The sequence below is a fragment of the Aedes albopictus genome, chromosome 3 (assembly GCF_035046485.1).
Source record: "Aedes albopictus strain Foshan chromosome 3, AalbF5, whole genome shotgun sequence".
Classification (NCBI taxonomy): Eukaryota; Metazoa; Arthropoda; class Insecta; order Diptera; family Culicidae; genus Aedes; species Aedes albopictus.
In genome coordinates, this window is record NC_085138.1 from 348,565,084 (window position 1) to 348,590,448 (window position 25,365).

The 25,365-nt window shown below is 38.8% G+C and overlaps 2 protein-coding genes across 4 annotated transcripts in view; one reads left to right on the top strand and one right to left on the bottom strand.

Annotated features, from left to right (window-relative positions):
* Nucleotides 1-25,365, bottom strand: part of LOC109432643 (D-beta-hydroxybutyrate dehydrogenase, mitochondrial) — a 573,848-nt gene that overhangs the window by 319,650 nt on the left and 228,833 nt on the right. The window lies entirely within an intron of this gene.
* LOC115267705 (elongation of very long chain fatty acids protein 7) overlaps nucleotides 1-25,365 on the top strand; it is a 236,149-nt gene that overhangs the window by 64,132 nt on the left and 146,652 nt on the right. The window contains exon 2 of one of the 2 annotated variants that reach the window (XM_029874857.2): nucleotides 20,040-20,098. The gene's annotated coding sequence lies outside the window, so the exon portion shown is untranslated. The remainder of the gene's footprint in view (nucleotides 1-20,039; nucleotides 20,099-25,365) is intronic. The other variant, XM_062855212.1, reaches the window with a different exon arrangement.

Consider the following 25,365-nt stretch of genomic DNA (forward strand, 5'->3'; position numbering starts at 1 on the left):
CCATTATGAGTTTCACCGATATCTAATTATCCTAGTCCATTAGAGCTATGAGCTCAGAAGAGAGTCAAGTACCAGCCGTTCTCGAGTGGAAGAGCAACTGACGAAGTACCGGGGCTGGGATCGAATCCATGACCATCCGCTTATGAAGCAAACGTGTGACCACTGCGCCGGGTCCCGGCTAAGGTCCTGGTAATATACATTAGCTTCTCAACCGCAAATAATTAACTTAGTCGATTGAAAAACTGACGAGAAGCTCCAGCGTGTGGTCAATAAACCTCCTGACCCTAGCTATGCAGTTTCTTCAGGTAATTCATTACCGTAAACCAGGGTCAAATTGATCTTCGGATCGAAATTGATCAGACGTTTTTCAGTTAGGTTGAGCATATTTTACATAGTTTCTTTTTATGTATTGTGCTGTTGGAAACAGATACTAAACGATATTTGCATCAAAACTATTTAAAGTAAACTTTATCCAATGGAAAAACGTCTGATCAATTTCGACCCGGAGATCAATTTTACCCCGGTTTACGGTACTAGAATGAATATGTCAACGTCAACCTATTTTGCGAGATTTTATGTTTACTTTTCCCAGTACCGTCGTGAGGGGCTTCTTTATACACTTTTTCATGGATTTTCAACTTTATGACATTATAACTCCCAGACTAGTGAATGAATTTCCACAATTTTTATGCACAATAATCGTTAGTATGTATGTAGGATGTATGCAAAATTTGAGCTAAATCCATCAATAAACAAAAAAATTGTTCATACACCAATCGGACACATCTAATATAGAACCGGATGGGGGCTACTTTGGACATTTTTATCTTCAACAAAACTGCATTTCAAATTCCAGGGTTATTTGGAAAACTACGTTGTACCAATACTGTAGTATACTGTATCATACATAATTTCAATAAAAATATGCGTTTTAAGATGGTTCTGTGCTACCTTTGGTATTATGAGCAGCGTGATATTGCTATATAGATAGCCTGAAAAAATGGACCATCAATCCTTTATTTGGGTGAAACGGTCATTTATAACGTATAACGTTACAAATATTCGATTGTATATGCTACGTTGATACATTTTGAATGAATTGATCAACCCTTTGAAATTTATGTACTGTAGAAACAATGCCTACAGATCAAATGTTCTGATACGTTATATATATTATATTGGTTTATTCGATGTTTTTTCGCGTCCTAACAAGCAATAAACGGTCTGTTTGAAAAATAATTTCAACCAAATGAAGGGAAAACTATTGCTTCATAATAGTTCCTAAGATATCAAACAGATTTAAACCATATTTTGAATTAAAAAAATCCATATTCAAAAGTGTCCAAAGTAGCCCCGCATTTCAAAAGTAGCCCCGCACGACGGTATTGCTATAAAAGCAAGCTTAAAGCAATTACCATATGCAGTGAGTAGGAACCGGATGAACTGTGGTAATTACTAATTTTTATGAACTATTTTTAAAGCTTTTTAATGTATGTATAAGCCAGCTAATCGTCATCTGATAATTTTTTCAATTTCCTTCTACGGTTCCTGTAACAAGATCGTGCCTAGTCGTCATAGTTCACCATTTGCGTTAGCTGCTCTGCACCCCTGAATCATTACCAAATCTAATGAGTTCCCATCGAGTCAAGTGCCAGCTCTGAAAATACAACCTTATCATGAAACCCCCGCCGATAAATCCAACAAATTGTTCCAACGACCGTGTCGCCAACACCCACCAGTTCATGTCGCCTTCGTCGATAACAGTTTCGCCCCTTCGTCGACGTCGGAAAATTTTCCGTTACATGATCCGGTTAAACCCCGAATGAAGATGATGGATTCTCGGTGGCGTTGGCGAGTCACATTTAAACGAAAACCGATAGCAATCTCTTTTTGACGAAAGCATCCAACCGTTTCACCGGGTATGAACAAGTCACCAGCAGCACCCACCACCGCGTGTGTAGGTACGCGGAGGGTTGTCAACGCTGCGACACCGAGCTTCTTCTAATCGACCGATTACTGCATGTTGTATGAGAACCAAAAGTGCAACGGGCGACTGACTGCACGCGCGCGCATAAAGGCAAGGTCAAGCGTGTTTCGTGACTCTAATGGACCCCCGTGTGTGCCGGTAACCGGAGCGCCAACTTGAACCAATGAATGGTTTCCTATAGATACGGACCTCCCCCAACTCGACCAAGATGTTTTTTTTTCTTCGCAGCTGATTTGGTCCCCCGTTCAGCGACTGTGTGTGTCAGTTCCTAACAAAGCTGTTATTTCGATTTCAACGAAACAATGACATAAATGAGCACCTTGCGCGCTGCGCTCGCAGCAATTAGGTGGTTGACTTGGGTCATAATAACAATCGTTTATGAGACGTAGCCGAATGCCCGGTAGCCACCCACCTGGGTATGTAGGTACCTGAACAAAACGAGAGGGAAAACAGTACAGCGGGATGGTGCGGGATCCAGATTCTAGAAGTCTCTCGCGAAGATGTCAATTACGTCAGCGTCAACGGGAGACTGCATTCCACTGCATATTATTGCATCTTCAATTGCGGTTCTGAGACTGCATCGAATTTCAGATTCAATTCGAAGTTGATCCCATATCTCGCATTCGGTTAGAATGAAAGGAGAGGCACGGTATTAAAGGTTCTAGTTGGCAAGTTTCAGATATCGAACACACTTAAAGATGTTCGTTTTGCTCCACACCTCCCGTTTATAAATGAAGTGTCACCGTGGGGATAGAAATTTGTCATCAAGGTATCACGAGCGTAATAATCCATGATATAACGGGTAACGATTACCTACAAACTTTTGCTTGTAAGCTCATTGTTTGTTTACAATGCAAGTGACTAATCATGGTGTCGACATAAAGCCTGTATCCGCAATAATCGGGACGGGACACAGAAATACAGCTGTAACTGTGCAATAGATACATTAAAATTGCTCAAATTTTGTCTAATAACATCTTAAGATGTGTTCATTTCACCTACAAAATTTCATGTGAATCGGTGCAGTACTTCTTGTTGTAGCAACGAAAGAGTAAAATGTGCGCCTTTGAATTTTGTACAGTCTCTAGTTTTGCTTGTCAGCGCTGTAACTTTTGAATTTAGCAATGGAAATGGCTGAAATTTTGAACACAACCCTCTCAATCTACATTTGTTGCATAGGCAAAATTTCAAAAAAATCGATACACTATCAACAATTTTATAGTCGAAACATGTATTGAGACTAAACGTGATTTTAGTCCCTCAGACAGCAATTAGTCAGCATCCTTCATTGTTTCGATTGTACTATTGAAAGTACTATACCAATAATCACCAAATTTTGCAGGCATAATATACACATAATCAACTAGCTTCTGTGAAATTTTCATGAAAATTGGCAGAGAAATTCAAAAGTTATGATTAGGCAAAAATCGCACATGAAAAACACAAAAAAAAATTCACTAACACTCACTCCTATCAACACCTGTAGCTTTCAAACCAATTGATCAAAGTTGATGAAGTTTTTCAAGAAAGTGTCTCTATAAGTATCATAACTGCTAACGAAATTTCATATTTATCATCACAGAACTTTGAACTGTAGCGTAAGAGAACCATCTAGTATGCGAATGAAAATTGATCAAGATTGTACAAAATGCTTAAAACCTCGTCTGTTTGTTTTTCATCCACAGTATAACGTAATGCATAGATTTTTATGAAATTTGGCACAAATAATAAACATACACCAAAGAATTCTCAGTTAAATATTTGGCCAATTTTACCGATTCATAACAGAGCTACTGACGTACTTCTGTGTCCCGATTATTGCGGATACAGGCTTTATTATGACATCGGTCAGCATTTCTGCATATCATAGCATTTACTCGTGTCAATACAATTTCGTCAAATGGTACAACATCGACGCCAACCGCTGCTCCCGTGCTGCTACCTCCACAGGCACCGGCCCTAAGACAGTTTTACGTGAAACCATTTGACCCTACCACCACCGTCGATGACATCACAAGCTATTTTCACTACAAAACAGGATGGAATTTAAGTTATTTTTTTTGTCATCGTTTAGCTTCGGATTCGAAATCAAGTAGTCGACGCAGGACCTTTGTCTCATTCAGGGTAGCGACTATTGACAACCCTAGCTTTACCAAAGTTATTAGTAATCAGTCCTTCTGGCCAGATTTTGTTAGCATTGTACCATTCACACTAAAATGTAAGTAGCAACTAGCGGCGGCTGGCTCGAATAGTTCTAGTCCAGTTTGTCCTGATGCCCAACCAAGCGCTGTATTTTCTAGTAGTTCTAAGTAGTAGTTTTGACCAACTTCAATTTAATGCGCACTCAATTGATGGATCGACTCCCGCAAAGATGATTAGCAATACCAATTCTCCACATGCTCTAGTATATTATCAGAATTTAGGTGGGATGAATAGCTCTCTAGCTGACTACAAGTTGGCATGCAGTGACGCTTGCTATTATGTATATTAGTATGGGACACACTTGTATGGAAAAATTAAATCCTAGCTCCAGTCGACTTTTTAGATGCCATTTAGGTCCCATATGAACTGTACAAAATTTCAGTGCAATCGGTGAAACCATAATTTAGCGCAAGCGGTTCAAAGTTTTCATGGGATTTACTATGGGAAAAGTTACACTTTCAAACAAAAAATCCCAGAGGTCACCCCTTGTCTCCTTAATTCAAATCGATCAACATTTTTTTTTTATGTGTATTAACGAGATTTTCAGCCCTAGGCTAGTTCATCTCGGGACCCACGCTTTACTTCCCTTCCGAAGGAAGAACTCACATTTTTGCGAGTTTGTCGGGAGTGGGATTCGATCCCATGTCCTCGGCGTGATAGTCAAGTGTTCTAACCATCACACCAGGTCCGCTCCACAACATTTCTTGTAGAAAAATCATTCATGAAACTTTCCTTCGAAGACCGCAAAACGATTGGTTGCTTGTGGAAAAAGTTATTGATTTATTACCGATTAGTGATCCAACGAACGGCTTTTCGTTTCGTTTTATCAGCAGCACTGCTGCTGCCGTTGTTGCATGTGGTGGCGGGAGGCATCACCACCCCCAGAAACAGCAGCAACCAAGGCAGCAGGTACAGTGCTGCTAATAAAACAAAACAAAAAGCCGTTCGTTGGATTACTAATCGGTAATAAATCAATAACTTTTTCCACAAGCAACCAATCGTTTTGCGGTCTTCGAAGGAAAGTTTCATAAATGATTTTTCTACAAGAAGCGTTGATCGATTTGAATTAAGGAGACAAGGGGCGACCTCTGGGATTTTTTATCTGAAAGTGTAACTTTTCCCATAGTAAATACTTTGAACCGCTTGCGCTAAATTATAGTTTCACCGATTGCGCTGAAATTTTGCACAGTTCATATGGGACCTAAACGGAACCAAAAAAGTCGACTGGAGCGAGAATTTAATGTTTGTCCCATACTAATGTATATGCTTTCACCGAAACTTGGCTTAACGATAATACCACGTCCAATCAATTGTTCGACACCACCTTCACCGTTTACCGGCAAGATCGCTCATCTTCAAATAGCAAGAAAAGTTCTGGGGGCGGTGTTCTTCTAGCTGTACGGTCGTGTTATAAATCACGTTTGCTTTGTCCTCCAGAGAATCAGTCAGTTGAGCATCTTTGGGTGGCAATTGATACGCGCGATACCACCATCTATCTCTGTGTAGTTTACTTCCCTCCAGATCTGGTCAATGACAGCTCTGTAATCGAAAAGCATCTTCTGTCACTTGAATGGGTTACAGCTCAAATGGGTGCTAACGATAATATTGTAATCGTGGGTTATTTTAACCTTCGCGAAATTACGTGGAATCCCGATTCCAACGGGACTTACTTTCCTGACAACTCACACTCTGCGATATCCTCGGTGTCACTGTCTCTTTTGGACGCATATTGCACTGCCGGGCTTAGGCAGCTCAACGCAGTTCAAAACGACAACAATCGCATACTTCATCTTTGCTTTGTCAGTGAAGATTTGTGCTGGAGCTGTTCCACTCATCGTGCCCCATCACCGATAGTGAAAGATTGTAGGCATCATCCACCCTTGCTTACAACCTTGAATATTGCGCCTCTTCCACAATTCATCGAGACACCTGATACCATTTCATACGACTTTGGTAGAGCTAACTGCGAGTGCATGAACGACTTCCTACATAACGTAGACTGGACCGATGCTCTCCGCGACAAGGATGCAAATGATGCCGCATCCACTATTTCAAACATCCTGCTTTACGCCATTGATCAATTCGTACCAGTAAAACTTTACCGACAGCCTGTGAAACCTCCTTGGTCGAGCTCTCACCTTCGTCACTTGAAGAGAGCAAACAGGGCAGCGCTTAGGAGGCAATAGCAGGTACCACACAGATGCAACAAGGATTGCTTATTCGATCATCAACAGTATTCAAGACTTAACAAGCAGCTGTATCTTTCCCGCCTTGTTCAAATTCAAAGTCGCCTTAGATCCGATCCCAAGAGTTTCTGGCATTACGTTAATGACCAGCGCAAGCAAACCGGCTTACCAACGTCCATGACGAATGGGGAACTTGTGGCCAATTCAACAACAGAAATCGCCAAGGAAATCGCTGAAATGTTTCGGTCACAATTCAGCAGTGTTCGACGAGGCTTTAGATGATTCGGACATTGCTTTTGCTACTCAACATGTACCTCTCGTTTCCTACACTGGACTGGGACTTATTGTAAGCCCTGATATGGTTGTTTCGGGGCTTAAGGATTTGAAATCTTCAAGTGGATATGGTCCCGACTGCATACCGTCACTGGTACTCAAACGGTGTGCGAATTCGTTGGTCATACCGCTTTCAACTGTATTCAATCTTTCCTTGAAAACCGGCGTATTTCCCTGTTGCAGGAAGGATTCTTTTGTGTTTCCGGTCCATAAAAAAGGATGCAGACGAACAGTTTCTAACTACCGAGGAATCGCTGCCCTGAGTGCTACCTCCAAGCTGTTTGAAAGCATTGTTCTTGAGCATCTGGTTCAGACCTGCGGCTCTTACATAGCTCCAGAACAGCACGGATTTATGTCTAAGCGATCAACAACCACTAATTTGACAACGTTTACTTCTTTCATTATACGCGAAATGGAGAAAGGTCACCAAGTAGATGCAATTTACACAGATCTCTCAGCAGCATTCGACAAGATGAACCACAGTGTCGCTCTCGCTAAATTCCGTAAGTTGGGTATCGGTAATAGTTTGCTGTCTTGGTTACACTCATACCTCACTGGTCGCACAATGTCTGTCAAAATTGGAAATCACGCTTCATCTCCGTTTGCAGCTTACCTCAGGTGTCCCTCAAGGCAGCCATCTTGGACCCTTTTTATTCCTTTTGTACATGAACGACGTGAATTATGTACTAGACTGCTTCAAACTGTCATACGCGGATGACCTAAAACTGTACCACATTATCACGGGCCAACATGATGCAGATTTCTTGCAGCAGCAACTCGCAACACTCGCTAACTGGTGCCATGTTAATCGCATGGTCCTAAATGGGTCCAAATGCTCGATAATTTCATTTGGTCGGAAACAATCTCTAATTCATTACGATTATTGTCTTGATCACACTCATCTAAAACGAGAGTCTACCGTCAAAGACCTGGGTGTCTTGATGAACTCTCAGTTGACTTTCAAGGACCATGTTGCCTATATGGTTTCCAAGGCGTCTTCACAATTAGGTTTTATATTCCGTTTTGCTAAAAACTTCAAAGATGTTTATTGCCTAAAGTCGTTGTATTGCGCACTTGTTAGACCATTGCTGGAGTATTGCTCTGTAGTTTGGGCTCCATTTTATCAAAACGAAATACAGCGTATCGAGGCGGTACAGCGAAAGATTATTCGCTTTGCTTTGCGTTTTCTCGCTTGGCAAAACCCCTTGAATCTGCCAAATTATCCAAGTCGATGCAATCTCATAAACTTGGAGCTTCTGCATGATAGAAGGAACGTCGCTAAAGCCTGCTTCATATCCGACCTTCTTCAAAATCATATCAACTGCTCTTCGTTGCTTGGTCAGATTGGAATCCACATTCCAAGTCGGTCTCTTCGTTCCTATTCTTTTCTATCTATTCGCCAAGCCAGAGCCAATTACATTATAAATGAGCCGATGCAGAGTATGTGCCGTGTTTTTAATAGTTGTTTTGCTGTTTTTGATTTCAATGTTTCTCGTGTAGTGATTAAGCATAGATTTAAGCAAATTTTATGCTAGTTATTTAAGTTATGTTAGAATAGCTGTGTCATTTGGGTCTGTATTTTAACCTGTTGACAAATAAATAAATGTTAAATGTAAATGTAAATATCTTATATTGATGTTTTTCTTTCATTATGCAGCTCAGTGATAGAGAAACACCGCTAGCAATCATGGTTTCCCATAGCGGAAATCATCATGACTACAGGTCGCAAGCCCTGGTAAAGTGTGGAACGTTTTGATGGCTGTGATCCCTGACCATCATGTAGGGGAAAGTTGGGTAATATGCCATTTTTCAAAGTTTCATCGTATTCAATGATATATAGCCTCATTTGTTAGGCTTTCAAAGTGGTAACAGGGCATTTTTTCATTATCGTAATTGTAATTGTATTTTTTTTTGTAATTGTATTTATTGATCGAACGTAAACCAGTTTATAACTATCGGGTCAAGGAAAAACAACTAAGGAATTTTACATGGAGAACATCAATGAATAGCAATTATTGTGGATTAATTATACACTTACTAATGAATTGGCAGTTCCAATGATAATGATTAAAAGAGTTTAGTATAGTGATCAAAGGGCTAATTTAAAAGAGTACATATTGGGCAGAAGGGTCTCAGATTTTCATGAATTTTTTTTCACAGGCTGGGCTCATGGATATATGAACAAAAAAAATTGAGAATAATTCAGGGTCGCCTATTTTCCCGGAAAACTCAGGTGGAATTTTTTTGTTTTCCCCTATCACTACTTACTTTGAAAAATCATAACTCAAGAACGAAGCATCGTAGAAACAAAGTTTTTTGAGAAAATGAAAGCAAATTTTCTCAAAAATCTAAAAAAAATATAAACTGGGAAAAGTTTCCCACAAAATTTTCCACAGTTGAGAAAATTCGTAAAGAAAAGCCGGAAAAACTATGCCCGAACTCGTGGAAAATTTTCGAAAAAATATTTTTGAGAAGGTTTCATAAGCTTTAATCGCTGAAATTTTTGGAATGCCCTTTTTTCGTTTTTGAGTTATGGACAATTTTGTTGAAAAATGTCCAGATGTGCCATAAAAGCCTTTTCTTTGAAAAATCATAACTCAAGAACGAAGCATCGTAGAAACAAAGTTTCATAATGAAAATGAAAGCAATAACCTTCTCAAAAATGTTTTTTCGAAAATTTGCCACGAGTTCGGGCATAGTTTTTCCGGCTTTTCTTTACGAATTTTCTCAACTGTGGAAAATTTTGTGGGAAACTTTTTCCAGTTCATATTTTTTTTAGATTTCTGAGAAAATTTGCTTTCATTTTCTAAAAAAACTTTGTTTGTACGATGCTTCGTTCTTGAGTTATGGTTTTTCAAAGTAAGTAGTGTCAGGGGAAAACAAAAAAAATTCCACCTGAGTTTTCCGGGAAAATAGGTGATCCTGAATTTTCCTCAATTTTTTTTTGTTCATATATCCATGAGCCCTGCCTGTGGAAAAAATTTCATGAAAATCTGAGACCCTTCGGCCCAAACCTGAACGGTAATAAAAAAAAATCCCCAACATCAACTAGACAATATTTGCTCGATGCTTCAGCAAAAATATTCACTAAATTTTTGCATTTTCATTGATTTTTATCAATTTCAAAAACTGGTTCGTAAAACGGAAGTGGTGTAAAAAGGCCATCTGCCATGGGGTAAGATGCCACTTCATGAAAACATTCAAAAATTACGTCCATCAGTTTTCTGGCATTTTCGACTCACTTTCATGCCTCTGTCACGTTTTTTTTTCGTATACTCAATACATTAAGTGTCACCCCCTTCCCCGCTAAACGATGGTCGTCATATTTGAATGATCCCTAACATGGATAGCGTAGACATCAACAACCATGCGCCTCCATGGGTGCCTCAATCTCATAGGCAGGGATGCCATATATACAGATTTATCTGTATTATACAGATTTTTGAGTATCCACACAGATTTCATTTTATATGAAATACAGATTTTTTAGCTAGAGGTGCCAATTTTTTTTTGTATGGAATACAGATTTTTCCCCCAAATTGTGTATGGGATACAGATTTTTGAAAAATGCGATACAGATTTTTCAAAAATTCATCTGGCATCCCTGCTCCTAGGAAACACTTGGCTGGTAATAAAATCACCCGAAAACCTTAATTGCAAGCACGAAAAACCGGAAGTTGCTAATTTTCATTGGGAAATCAAAAGATTATCCGTGGGTTTGGCGGTCTAGCTTCTAGAAGAATGTTTAATGCAAACCTATCTTGACACCGTTCACCTATAGCAATGGTCAAGTCCCATTCAGGAATGATTTTATGAGTTAAGCCATTTTACCTCATCTTGGCATTTTGGGTTCTGTTCCCCTAATCAAAACCCCAGGGATACTCAAGTGAGCATACAAGCATTGCTTTGGATCGTTAGGGCTGAGCGGGGAAATGGAGATCGTTAGGGCGGAGCGGGGAATGGATCTACGATTGCTGAATTGCAGTTATTCCTACTGGTATTGTCGTGGTTCAGCAGTGGTGGCGCGCTTTTCGCTTGTGTTCGGCCTTGGTGGTTTGTTTGGGCGGTGCGGGTAGGTCTGTGTGTACTTCGTACATGCAGTGCATACGGCTTCAGCATTGTGGTTACTTGGGTAGGTTAGGATAACTGGATTTGGGACTGAGGGGGTCGTCATTGATTCTGCCGACGCCATTGAGTGGTCATTTTCGGCGGTTATGTTGGTGACGATTTATTCAGCTTTATAATCTCATTTATACCACGCAGAGACTTTGGGAAGAGGGACTGCGTTGTAATGCAAGAGAGGGATTTAAACTATGCGTTACGGGTTGGGTGAGGTCATGCATATAGAAGCAACTCAGGTGACCGTGCCACGGTGCTCCATTTACCGTTATTATAAAATAAAATATATCATCAAAACCTGAAACGCCATTCTCTTTATTTATCTATCCTACACCTCTGGACAAATTTTTAAAATCATCGTTGGGCGAATTTTTGAGTTACGCCCTTTTAAAGGGCCTAACCTTTAAAAAATCGAGTTTTCTATAGAATAACACCACATTTCATAACAGAATCATGAATTAAAGGCACCAATAACAGAAATTATCATGAATAACATTGAAATTTGGTAGTATGCATCCATATGAATATCGGTGGAGTGCATTTTGTATCAAAATTTGTCATTTCGTCAATATACGGTAGAAGTTCTTAGGGCCTATAGAAAGCAAACATTACATTGGTGTAACAAATTCAATCAAAAGCATATTGTATTGTGATTCCATATGTCAATAGATATTCATATAACTCTCCGTCAAGGCGATAGTATTTACATGCTCAGCACCAACATTTCAAAAGGACGTAACTGATCTTCAACACAATATCTTCTCCCATAGCAGATCGGATCTCATCTTTCCCAGGACACCAACAACCACTATCGGAAAGAATTGCATTTCCTCCGTCCAGTAGTGGTTGTACATTGCATCGGAGAGATAAAGGTTTGGTTTCGGCAAGCAGTTTCGCCATTTTGAAATGTTAGCACCGATATATTAGGAGCGTACACTCTCTATACAGCAAATCTGCCTTGAAAACAATAGTCAAACATGGGCAACCACAAATTAAACAAAAAGAAATATGAAATATGGTATAATTTTCCGATAGCCAATTTTGAGATGTTATATCTCCGGATTCAATGAACCGAATGCAATGAAATTTTGATCATTTATGACTCATATATATATATAGCTTTTAAAAACATTTGACTAAACTTAAAATTCTTCACACGAAAGAAAATTATTTCGATTAGATTATTTTTCTAATATAACACCAATTTTTCCAAAACTTCATCATCGTTTCAAAATTCGAGATAGTAATTATAGTTCTTTTAAATTCCCTCTAATTGAATTGAATATATTTATGTTTCAAAGAAAAGCAACCAAATAGCCTTAATTAAATTGAAAAAGTAATGGGATGCATATGAAAAATAGATAAATTTACTGAAAAAACATGGAATAAATGAAATCGCCATAGCTTTTTTTCTTATTAATAATTTCAAATTAAGTCAACTGTTTCTCAAAGTTCATTATTTAAGTCATCAATGATCAAAATTTTATTGCATTCGGTTCATTGAATCCGGAGATATAGCAGCTCAAAATTGGCTATCGGATAATTATACCTTTTTCTAGAACCTTTATAACTTTGTGTAGAATGGCCCGTTCCTTCCGAAATTTTGACCACTGATACACAACTAGTTGATGAGCTTACAGTTAAAATTTGAGAATATTTGATGCCCTTTTCGAAAAGTTATAGCGAGTTGAACATTTTTTGGAAAGTGAAAATTTTGCCTGTCCCAGTTATTTTGAGTATCCCCTGTATCTACAGGGATTTCTCCATATATTCCTTCCGCTAGAGATTGCTCCAATAATTCCATCTGTAATGATGCGAAGTATTTTTGCAGGAATTTATTGAAAAAAATCTTTCAGAAAATTATACTAGCAATTATTTAAAAATAATCCAGGAATTGCTTAAAACATTTGTACAAAAAAATTCTATAGGGGTCCATACAAGTATTCCTTCAAAAATTCGCCCAGAATGTAGTGATTTCTTCAGATTTCTTCAGATTTTTTTCCAGAGATTCCTACAAAAATGCTACCAGGAATTCGCTAAGAAAGCTTTCCTGAGATTCCCTAAGGAATTCCTCATGGGGTTTCTTCAGAAATTTCTCCAAGAATTCCTGCAGGGAATCACCCGCGAATTCCCTCTACAATTCTTTCAGGAACAACTTCCGGGATTATTTTAAAAATGCCTGCAAGAACTGTTCTTAGGATTCCTTCAGAAACTCCTCCAGGAATTAATCCACGATTTCAGGATTTCCTTAGGAATTTCAGCAATTTCTTCAGTACTGAGATTTCCCCAGAAACTTCTTCTGGAATTCCCTCAGAAATTAAACTTTGTATTTCTTCTGGAATTCTTCCTGGGATTCCTCCGGGAATTTCTCAAGGGACTCCTCCGGGAACTGCTCAAGGGATTTCTCCAAAAATTCCTCAAGGAATTCTTCCAGGATTACACTGAGAATTCTTGCATGGATTCCTCTAAAAAATACTACAGGGATTCGTCCAGGCATTCCTCTAGAGATTCCTCTAGGGACTCCTCCAGGAATTCCACCAGGGATTCCTCCTGCAATTGTTCCAGTGAGTCATTAAGAGAATTCTCCAGGAATTCATTCAGAGATTGCTCATGGAATTTTCGCAGGGAGTCCTCCAGGAATCCCTCTAGAAATTTCTCAAGGAATTTCTCTAGAGATTCCTCCAGATATTCTTACAGGCGGCATGTTTTAGGCATTCTCCCAGGAGTTTTTCCAGGGATTTCTATAGGGATTCCCCCAGAAGTATCCCAGGAACTCCTACAGGAATTCCTTCAAAAATAATTGTCGCAGTTCCTCCAGCAATTTCTCCTGGAAATTCTTCAGGGATTTCTTCAGGAATCCAGGGATTCCTTCAAAAATTTCCCCAGAAATTCCTCCAGGAATTTATCCAGGTATTTATCCAGGAATTATTCAAAGTATTCCTCCAGGCATTGCTTTAGGATTTCATCCAAGCATTTCTCTGTGAATTCCTCCAGGAATTCCACTAAGAATTCCTCCAGGAGTTACCATTCAGGAATTTCTTTAGGAAATTTTCCAGGGATTCATCCGGAAATTTTATCAAGAATTTCTCCTCCAGGGATTCCTCTAGAGATTCCGCCAGGAATTTTTTCATGGATCCTCCAAAAATTGCCCCAGGAATACACCAGGAATTCCTTCAGGGATTCCTATGAGGATTCTTCCAGAGATTCCTCCAGGAATTCCTCTGATGATTCCTCTAGTATTTCCTCCAGAAATTCCTCCAAGAATTCCTCCTGGAATACCTTCAGAAATTGCTCTAGTAATTCCTCCTGGAATTCCTCGGGAAATTCCTCCTGGAATTCCTCCAGATACTTATCTGGGAATTCCTCTAGGAATTTCTCCAGAAATTTCTCCAGGGATTCCTTCCAAAACTTATCCAGAGATTCCTACAGGAATTAATTCAAGGATTCCTCCAGGAATTCTCCCAAGGATAGTTCCTGTTGGGAATATGCAATACTGTTTCCTCTCAGTGTGGCATTCGGCGAGATCGAAGGCGAGATCAACCCTGCGAAAACTTTCCACAGCAGAGCCGAGCGAGCGCGCCACGCGTGCATCAATGAGTAGCATTATTCATTTAGTCCCTTCCGTTAAACCCGTTCAGACGTGATTAAAGTATTTTTCTAGTTTCATTCACACGAAGTGTTTTATTCCGAGTCCGATTCCCTTCTTTGGTTATTTCGTTTCCATTGTGTTTTGTCCAACTCTGCCCAACAGTTCCACGGAATTGCCCCAAGAATTCTTCTAGGGATTTCTCCAGGAATTCCTCCTAAGATTCCGCCATGATTTTGTCCAGAAGTTCCTCCAGGAATTCCTCCTGGGTTTCCTACAGAAATCTGTCCAGAAGTTGCTCCAGGCATTCCTCCTGAGGTTTCTCCGAAATTGCTTCAGGGATTCCTCCAGGGTTTTTTTTTTTCAAGAATTCCTACAGAGATTCTTCAAGAATTTCTCAAGAAATTTTACTCAGGAAATTTACCCCAGGAATTCCTTCAAAAATTCCTCCAGACATTGATCCTGGAGTTCCTCCTGAATTTTCTACAGAAATTACTACCGCAATTTCCTTCAACAGTTCCCCCAGGAATTTCTCCCGGATTCCAGGAATAACTCGAAGAAATCCTCCAGAGATTCCTGCATGAACTCCTCCTGAGATTCCTCTAGGAATTCCTTCAAGGATTTCTTCAGGAATCCTCCAGGAAGTTCTCCAGGGATTCCTTCAGAAATTACCCCAATTCTCCTGGAATTATTTTAGATATTGCTCCAGGCATTTCTCGAATGGACTTCTCCAGGAATTCCACCAAGAATTCCTTCAGGAACTACCCCAGGTATTTCTTCAGGAATTCATCCAGGAATTTCTTCAGAAATTGGTCCAGGAATTCCTCCGCGATTTTTTTCAGAAATTCCTACAGCATTTCATCCAGCAATTTCTGCTGGAAATCTTCCAAGGATTCCTTCAGAAATTGTTTCAGAAATTTATGCAGGAATTCCTCCAGGATTTTTTTTTTCAGGGATTCCTCCGGAAATTCTTCCATGGTTACCTCCAGGAATTAATCCAAGAATTTCTCCTCAAGGGATTCCCCCGGAAATTATCACACAGGTGTTTCTCCAAGGATTCTTCTAGGGATTTCTCCAGGAATTCTTCCTAGGTTTCCGACAGGAATTTGTCAAGAAATTCCTCCAGGCATTCCTCCAGAGGATTTTCTAGAAATTGTTCCAGGGATTAGTCCAGGGATTTTGCCAAGAGTTTCTCTAGAAATTTCTCTAAGGTTTCCTCTAGGAATTCCTCAAGAGGCCCAGCAATTCCTTTAGAATTGCCTTCAGGAATTCCTTCAGGAATTGATTCAGGGGTTTCTTCGGAAATTGCTACAGCAATTCCTCCTGGAGTTTCCCCAAGAATTCCTTTAGGGATTTATCCCGGAATTCTTCCTAGGTTTCCGACAGAAATTTGTCCAGTAGTTCTGTCAGGCATTTCTTCTGAGGTTCCTCCAAAAAATTTCTTCAGGGATTTTTCCAAGAATTCCTAAAGGGATTCTGCCAACAATTTCTGTACAAATATCTCTCAAGATTTCTTCTGGAATTTCCCAAAAGGATTCTTCTGAAATTTCTCCAGAGAGTCCTCCTAGAATTCCTCTAGGGTATTTTTCAGGAATTCATCCAAGGATATCTTCCAGGGTTTGCTCCAGGAATTCATACAGGAATTTCTCCAGGGAGTCCTCAAGGAATTTCTCCAGGAATTCTTCCAGGGATTTCTCCAGATATTCCTGCATGAATTCCTCCAGGAATTCCTCCATGGATTAATACAGGAATTCTTCCAGGGATTATTATAGGAATTCATTCGGGAATTCCTCCAGGGGATTATTCCGGGAATTTTTCTAGAGGTCTCTCCAAGAATTCTTCTAAAGGTTTCATCAGAAATTCATCTACGAATTTTTCCAGGTATTGTCCAAGGTATTTGTCCAGGAATTTCTCCAGTGATGCCTCCAAGAAATCCTTCAATTATTCCTTCAAAAATTCCTCCAGCGATTTGTTCGGAAGATTCTCCAGGATTTCCTCCAGAGATTCATCAAGGAATTGCCTCAGGCATTTTTCCAGGAATTCCTTCTGTGATTTTTCAAAGAATTTCTCTGGGGATTCTTTCAGGAATTCGTCCAGAAATTCCTCAAAGGATCCATCCAGATTTTTTTCTAGTAATTCTTACAGGGATTCCTGATGCGATTACCTAGGATTCCTCCAGGAATTCATCCAGGGATTCCTCGAAGCATACTTTCAGAAATTCCTCCAGGGATTCCCACAGTTTTTACTCCAGGCATACCTACAGGAATTCCTCTAGGGAGTTTTCCAAGAATTCCGTCAAGGATTACTTCGGGAATTCCTGTAGTGATTCCTTCAGAAATTCCTTTCGGGATCTTTTCAAACATTTATTCAGGGGTTCGTTCAAAAATTTCAGTAACCCGTCAGTCATCTTCTCCAGGGAATCATCCAAGATGTTTTTCCAGGATTATCTGAATATTTTTTGAAGGATTTCTAGAGGAATTGCTCCAGCGATTTGTATTGGAATTCTTCAATATTATTTTTCAGGGATACAGTAGAAAGGAAATTCTCCAAAAAGTCATCCAGGTATTCTTTCAAAATTATCTCCGGGAAATCTTTAAGGAGCTCATCCACAGATTTATTCAGGAATCCATCCATAAATTTCTTCAAGAATACTGCCTGCAGTTCCTGCACAGTAGTTTCTTCATAAAGTCATCCTGCGATTCTTTCGGAAATATATCCTGTGATTCTTACACAGTCACTGTAACTAACTTTAAATATATAAGTACTTACACGCTAGAAGCGCTTTCGGACATCTCTCCAGGTAATCCTTCAGGAATTCATCCAGAGAAGATTCTTTCGGAATTCTCCCAGGAACTGTCGAGGAATTCCTCCAGGGGAATTCCAGAATTTTTCTCCGAAAATACTTCCAAGAAATTCTTCAAGAAATTCTCCATGGATTCCCTGCAGAGATTTTTACTACGACACCTCAAGCTTATATGGGAAAATTACATCTCAAAAAGTTCGATGGGCACCCTTTCGGTTCGTTCTGATTTTCAGCTAAAGTCATTCACAATTGGGCGGTGCTAAACTCGTCTGAAGTATGTATGGAGGTTCATATGGAAAAACCAGAAATTGGTCACCGCTACCAGCACTACACTGATTTGTATAGGATAGGTGAGGTTTTTTTTAACGTAATGTACAAAATACAACAGCGTGAATGCTGAAGAGTGCAGTAATGCTTTTCAAGAATATAATGTTATTATTTCCAATTTCAACGTGTTACGTTTAGTTATAAAAGGTAGTTGGTATCAATTTGCTGAGGCTGCTCAATCCAACCCTCTCTTCTTTTTGGCGTAACGTCTTAACTAGGATAACGCCTGAATCGCTTAGAGTTTAATGAGAACGTTGAAAAATATTATAACTTCCTCAATGAACATTTGAATTTGTGCATTCTTTGATAGACACGCAAATACTCGATGCCCAAGAAAGTCAATGAAATTTATAGTTATCGACTAGAAATCACCTTCAGCATGGATTCAATGAATGCACTCGCGTTTACGCTTCAGCTATATGGGCCTTTTATAATGTGACATCTATTTTCTCTGGGCTCCAAAAACTTCTGCTGTATTCCATTTCAAATTCTAACAGAGTTTTTTTTTTCCACATGATACTTGAATTCCACAAGGAAGCATTTAACCAAGCATTTAACAATATTATTCTGTGATGCTGCTAGAAATTTCAGAACTTCTTTGGGATACCCAAAAAAGAATTCCTTTGAAAACTTAAGATTTCATTATTCGGCGATTTAAAAAAGAAGTCGTACAAAGAATTGCTATTTATATATGTAATTATAATTCATATTTCTGGTATCATATTTCCAAACAAAACTAATAGAGTCAATCACATAGTCCACTTTGGACAATGATCTTGTTAAATGTGACAAGTTAAGAATAGTCTCCAATAACTATCAATTCAAACGCATATTATGCCAAATCAATGTTTTTTATGGATCTATGTTTATCATTAAGACAGTGGCTCCCAGATTTTTTTCTAATTTCTATACATAAAGTCATGAAAAATTCCTGGGGGGGGCCTGGCGGATTCTGGGGGGGGGGAGGCTGCCCCCCCCCCCAGGCCCCTCCTCTAGTTACGCCAATGCTAATGACCTTTAATGAGTCATATTGAATACAAAATTTGCTAAAGCAACTGTTGGGACGCTTGTTTACAGATTTTGATCCCGCCTCTGCGTAGTTTGTGGCTGATCCAACTCTACCTTCGCTCCCCAATTTCTGTCGCTATCGGATTTCGATAACATCGTCGATGGAGCTCCGCGTTGGAGATCCAACTGCGATGCCACCATGTCCGAAATATACACCGTAGGCATCTGTTCGAATTTTAGTGCATCAGTTAATCTAATTGTTCCGCATTTATCAAACGCGCAAAAGCATCTTAATAAACGACACCTTTGAAAAAAATTGCATTACAGTCAATTAAATCAGCTCGAAAGACATCATTATTGCTTGGTGGATTATTTTGAATTAATAGGATTATTCCCCTAATCCTCTATGCATCCAATACTTTCAAATAGAAGCGTGAGAAGATCTCCGACACGCGCAGGTTATCGCTTGTTCCTGGAGGTCACCCATAGAGAAGGGATCCGTAGCACCATAGCTCAACCAGGTCAGTTGCTCGCAGTAAAAACAAAGCTTGCCTCTCCAATGATAGCGACCCCTGGAGACAAACAGAAGATCTACCCATTAAAACCGTCATAAACCGACGTCGCAGCACCGGCTCGATTACAAATTCTCACCAATCGTGGCTCGAAAGACGCCCCAGCTCGTTCGATGATCATTGACTGAGTTGCTACAGATGCGCTGCAGGCTGCGTTAGATCGCCTTCGTTGGCTTACATAAGTCTGCGGACGACCATCACCGGTTGGGTCTCGCTGACTAGTTGCGGTCTCTTAACAGCTAAACGTTAGACGCTCCGACTACCTACTAGCCTATAAAAATCGGGTTGCAAAACATTTGAAATGGAGAATTTCGATTCATTTCTAACTCAACAAAATGTGGCTGCTGCTGCTGAGAAGACCGTTCCGACTTGATCCGATGCATTGTTGGCTGTTCGTTGTCCACTGCCCCCGTTTGTTGTCGTCGTCAGCTTGGAGTATGTTGATTAGATAGAGTCCGAGATGGGGTTTTGAGAAGGGGGCGAGCATCTGTCGTGGTGATACCTAATGAATTCCAACCAATTTTGGGGCCAAAACAGGTCCAACGAAAATGGCATCGCACAGTAATGCTGACTGTGCAAAATTAGTTTTATGTTTTCAAAAGCATGGGTTGACCCGGAGAAGGTGGGTTTTGTGTAGGGGGAAGAAATTTGAATACGAGATGCAGTTTTTTTACGTGTGAGAAGAGAACCAATTTGATAAAGCGATAGTTAATGTTGTAGCGTTTCGTTGTTGTGTTGCGTTTCACTAACATTGGAGACCGCCAATGAACCTCTCATCGCTGGCCTCCACAAGACAAGGCTGTCTATTTTGATATAAATGGGTTTTTAGATGCGGCTAAGTGATTGATCGAAGATTATTTTATTGACTTTGATTATAATTTCGTGATTCTTATTGTGTTTTCTTTTTCTATTCCAGATCGTTTGAGCTGTTTTTGTACGAGTTGGACGGTACTAAACGAGATTGGTATCATTTAGGTGAATTAGAATGATGCGTATCGCATACTAAAAAAACAAAACCAAACTAGCCCTTTGATTGCTACTTAATAATTGGCTTAATTGCGACTCCATTCAATGAAACAAAATTAATATTACAATAAAAGCAATTAACATACCTGTAATGACCCAGGGTGATGTGATAGCAGATGTAAGACCATCAATGAGAAAAAGGGTTTTGGCATTTATAATTAGCAAGAATATAAAAAATGAAGTCACTTGAAGGCATGACTGAAAGAAAATTGTCGATATTCGAACTACGATAAATCATGTATTTTGACCAGCTTGAGGACATGAATAATTTATGTATTTATACTTAGAAAATGATGATTCTAAACCATTTGTAAAAAAATGCATTTTGGACAATCTCAGGTAAGTATAACAGGGTCATCATTATACAGCCATTCCATATAAAATCTGGATCCCCAAATGTCGTGATTCCTGGTTGGTTTGAAGTTTGTCGAAAATAATTACACCCGTATATTCTTATTTCGGGACAAAAGGATGGCCAGTTTTGCGATAGGGTGGTCTAAAAAAAATCAAAACTGAAATTTATAATATCAATATATTATAATTTTTAAACCAGTTTCATTTAAGATTTTATTTTTCGATGTTTGAATGATATTGAATAGTAGTTTTCAGGAAAAATACGTTGAAAGAGACAAACTATGTAAAAATTAAATTGTTAACGTTTTCATGGACTTGGGACCAAAAGGGTACCCTATTTTTATATTTTTATCAGGAAAAAAAAAGAAAATGTGGCGTAACATATCAAAAAATTAAAGATGTATCTTGTACCGACTTTCCGAACCCTCTAAACAGAACACCCTCTACACTCATTAGAATTAAGATGTATGTTTTAGTTTTTGTGTTATGAAAATAAGAAGTCATATATTTTAATACTAGCTTCTCTAAAAGTGTCTTATACTGTAAATCCTCATAATGCTATGCATTGTATTACAGTTTTGGGTGATCCCCGGTGGTTTTTGGATTGCTAGATTTAAAATATTATCAAACTATAAAAAATGTGACTTCTATTTTCAGAAAATCAAACCTCAAATATTCAAAAAAACATAGATCTATGATTTTGTTTTATATTTACGATGAAATTTGAAAATATGAAAATAGGCTACCCCTTTGGTCTCATGAGAATAAAATCGTGAAAAAAAACTAATATTTTTTTCATTTTTGTAGCACATTTGTGTTGGCCCTCCTAACGTATTTTCCTGAAAACTGCAATTTGATATCTTTCAAATATAATAAAAAGAAATATAAAATCGGCAAACTGGTCCAAGTTTGCCGGGGCCCGTGGCGCAATCGGTCACACGTTTGCTTCATAAGCAGATGGTCATGGGTTCGATCCCAGCTCCGGCACTATCGTCAGTTGCTCTTTCCCCCTGAGAGCAGCTAACACCCATGGCTCAAATGGACCCGGATACTTGGACATCGGCCAACGGCAACTCATAATGGACCCCCAATCGGACTGGAAAAAGGAACAACCAACAGCCACACATCAACATCCTCGTGCTCATCATTCTATCATGATAGGGTAGAAAGTGAAAGTAGCGCAACGGCAACCAGTTCGATGTCGACATGGTAGAATTATAATAGAATACATTTAGGCGATGTACAAAGTGTTAGTACAGCTTCGAATTGGTATCGCTCACGCAGTGCCCTAGTGGACCAAAGAGCTGTAAATTTGGTTAAGGGGCTGTCCATAAACCACGTGGTCATGAGGGGGGGGGGGGGGGGGTGGGTTCGGCCAATGACCATTTTGTATGAACTAATAAAAAATTTTGTATGGACAAATGACCACGCGGGGGGGGGGGGGGGGGTGGTTGAAAAGTCCCAAAAAAATTACCACGTGGTTTATGGACAGCCCCTAAGTGATTGAAGAATAAAAAAAAAATTGGGTCAAAAGTAATGATATTTAGAAAAAAAAAAAAGTTTTTTTGTTTCATCCTATTTCAAAATTGTTTATCCTAACGACGAAATGAGAATCTGATTATGTTCAATTCACCACAAGCTCACCAGGTATCACGACATTCGGAGATACACTATGAGGATTTTCTAAGGAATGGCTTTATATTGACAAATATTCCATTGTTAGTTGACTATTTCTTCGTTTATAAATGGATGTTTGAATAAATTTAAGTTTTGTTATGCTCACAAAATGATATATTCATTTTTGTCATTAGATGACCAAAGTACAGTTTCCATTTTCAGCTTCAGAGACATTTCAGAGCATTTCTTCATTGATATCTTAGGAAATTTCTTCAGTTATTCGACCAAGTATTATTCCAGGAATTGTTCCCAGTATTACTTCAGAAATTGCTTCAGTGATTTTTTTCCAGGAATCCTTCCAGAAAAATTTCAAGATTTTTTCTAGGATTCTATACATGTATCTCTGGAGTTCTTTCAGGTATTCCTTCAGAAAATTATTTGGAAGTTCAATCATTCATCCAGTATTTTATTGTGGAGCTTCTGGAAGAACTGCTGAAAAATCTCTGATGGTATTTTTGAAGGAATCCAAGGGAAATTCCTGAAGGAATTTATGGAATTTTTCGGCGCCATATCGGTCTTCGGATTTCTTTAAAAAACAACCGTTTGGATGTGCGCGGGTGAAAGCTGTTGTAATTTTGTCAGCCGTTCCAAAATCCATGTTCAAAAACCACTTGACATAGAAATAACCGTTTGGTTTTGCCCTGAGGATGAATGAATAAACATTCAAAACGTCGGCTTTTAGCCTAACCGGTTGTTTTTAAAGAAACCCGAAGACCGATATAGCGCCAAAAAATCCCATAAATTATCAAGACGGTCGAAAATCAACCAATTTCCTGGAGGAATATCAGGAGGAATTTCTGAAGAATTTCCTGCAGGAATACCACGAGAGATTTCTTGGGAAACACTTGATAGAGCTCCAATCGAATTTATTGAAAAACTTTAGAAGAGTTCTCAGAAAAGCCATTTATTAGAGCACCTAGTGACTTTTCTTAAAAAATCTTGGAGGAATCTAACAAATTGATCTTTAAAATTAAATCCTAGAGGTATCTGAAAAAACGATTCCTAGAAACTTCTACAGAGATACTTGGTCATCGACCAAGTTTTATTTCAGGAAATCTGTCCAGTATTACTTCCGAATTTGTTTCATGATATTTTATTCCAGGAATCCTTTAAGAAAAATATAAATAAAACTCTTCTGGGAATTTTCACAGAACCTTCTGGAGTCTTTTCAGGGATTCCTTCAGAAAATCGTTTGAAAACTCAAATATCCCCCCAGTAATTTTTGTTCAACTTCCTCATTTTTGAACAGCCCCCAGGGAAATTCTTGAATGTATCTCAGGAGGAATATCAAAAACAAAAATTGCAGGAGGAATAGCAGGGGAGACTTCTAGAGAAATGTTGAGTCGAGCTCCGTGAGAACTTATTGAGAAACTTTAGAAGGGTTCCTGTCTGGAGAAATCCCACAATAAAATACCTGGAGGATTTTCTCGAAAAAAAAATCCCGGAAAAATACGAAAAATCTATTGAGAAATCGCTGTAGAAATTCTTTGGAAATATCCTTGGGAAAACTCTGAATGAGTGGTAAAATCAAAGTGGTTTCTTAGGAGGAAACGCTGAAAAAACAACAAACAACACAAAATGCTTCTGCAACTCCTGAACGAATTTCTGCAGGATTCTTTGGAGCAATTCGTGCTAGAATCTCTAAGAGTTGTAATGTTAAAATCGCTGGAGAAATTCTTGCTGGATTTTCTGAATTAATCCCTGAAGTATTTCTGCGGTTATTTCCAATCCCTGGAGAAATTCCCGAAACAATCTCTGGAGAAGTTCGTGAAGAAATATTTGCAAGGATTTCTGAAGGAACCGCCGTGATGATTTCTGAAAAACGCTGTCTGGAAGAATTTCTGAAGCAATCTTTGAACGAACTTCTGAAACGGGAGATGAACTAGGTTGAGGCTGACACAATCTCAATAATAAAAAATAAGACTTCTGGATCACTGAAGAAACATAATAAAAGAATCCGTGGAAAAACTTGGGATTCCTTTGTTTGGAGATCAGTCTTGAAGGATTTACCAGGAGAAGTATCAGAAGGAAACTATGCAAAACTTCATGAACAAACTTTTGGGGAAATTTATGAACAAATTCTTATGGGCATTTCTGAAGGAGAAATTTCTTAAAGATACCTAGGAAGAATTTTGAAAATGTTTATGAATGAATTAATTTTTGATGATATCCATAGTGCAATTTTGGAAGGAGTCCATAGATGATTTCCTAATGAAATCCCTGGACAACTTTCTGATGGTATCCGTGGAAGTTTTTCTAAAGAAATACTTGGGAAAATTTCTGAAGAAATCCCTGCATAGTTTTTGAAAATTTCTGAAATATTTTCTGAAATAAATCCCAAGTAAAGTCTAAAAAAATCAAAAAACAATTTCGGAAGGAATCCAAGGAAAGATATATGAAAGAGTTATTAGTTTTTTAGTTATTAGTTTCTGGATTAATCTTTGGGGAACTTCAGAGGAATTTGTGAATAGTTCTATATACATATATATATATATATATTTTATCTGTATATACTAACGAGATTTTTAGCCCTAGGCTAGTTCATCTCGGGACCCACGCTTTACTTCCCTTCCGAAGGAAGAACTGACATTTAGCGAGTTTGTCGGGAGTGGGATTCGATCCCAGGTTCTCGGCGTGATAGTCTAGTGTTCTAACCATCACACCAGGTCCGCTCCCCAATAATTCTATACACCCTAAAACGAAAGTACACAGCGAATGAGTAACTTGCGAAAAGACAAAGGATTTTTCACTCATATTTGCGTACGACTGGATCAGCACAAAAAATGTGCTGATCCGGTGTTACACAAATTTGCGTGAATTTTCACACAAGTTTGCATGAAATCTTTTGTCTTTTCGATCGCTGCGTGAAAGTTACTCCTTGCTCTGTGTACATCGATCTTTCCGTGTAGTTTCTTATAATTCTTGGAGAAATACTCAGAGAAAATTCAGAAGAATACCAGACAGAATTTCTTAAAGATTTCATGGAAGACTAATAAACCTCTGGAATCTGAAGAAATCCGCGGAGTATTATCTAAAGAAATCAATAGGAGAATTTTGAAGAAATCCTTGAATGGATTTCCAAACAAACCTTTCGAGAAATTTCTGGAGGTTTCTCTCGAAGAATTTTTGAAGAAATTCCTAAAGGATTTCTGATGAAATGCATGGAAAAAATCTGTAGAAGTTCT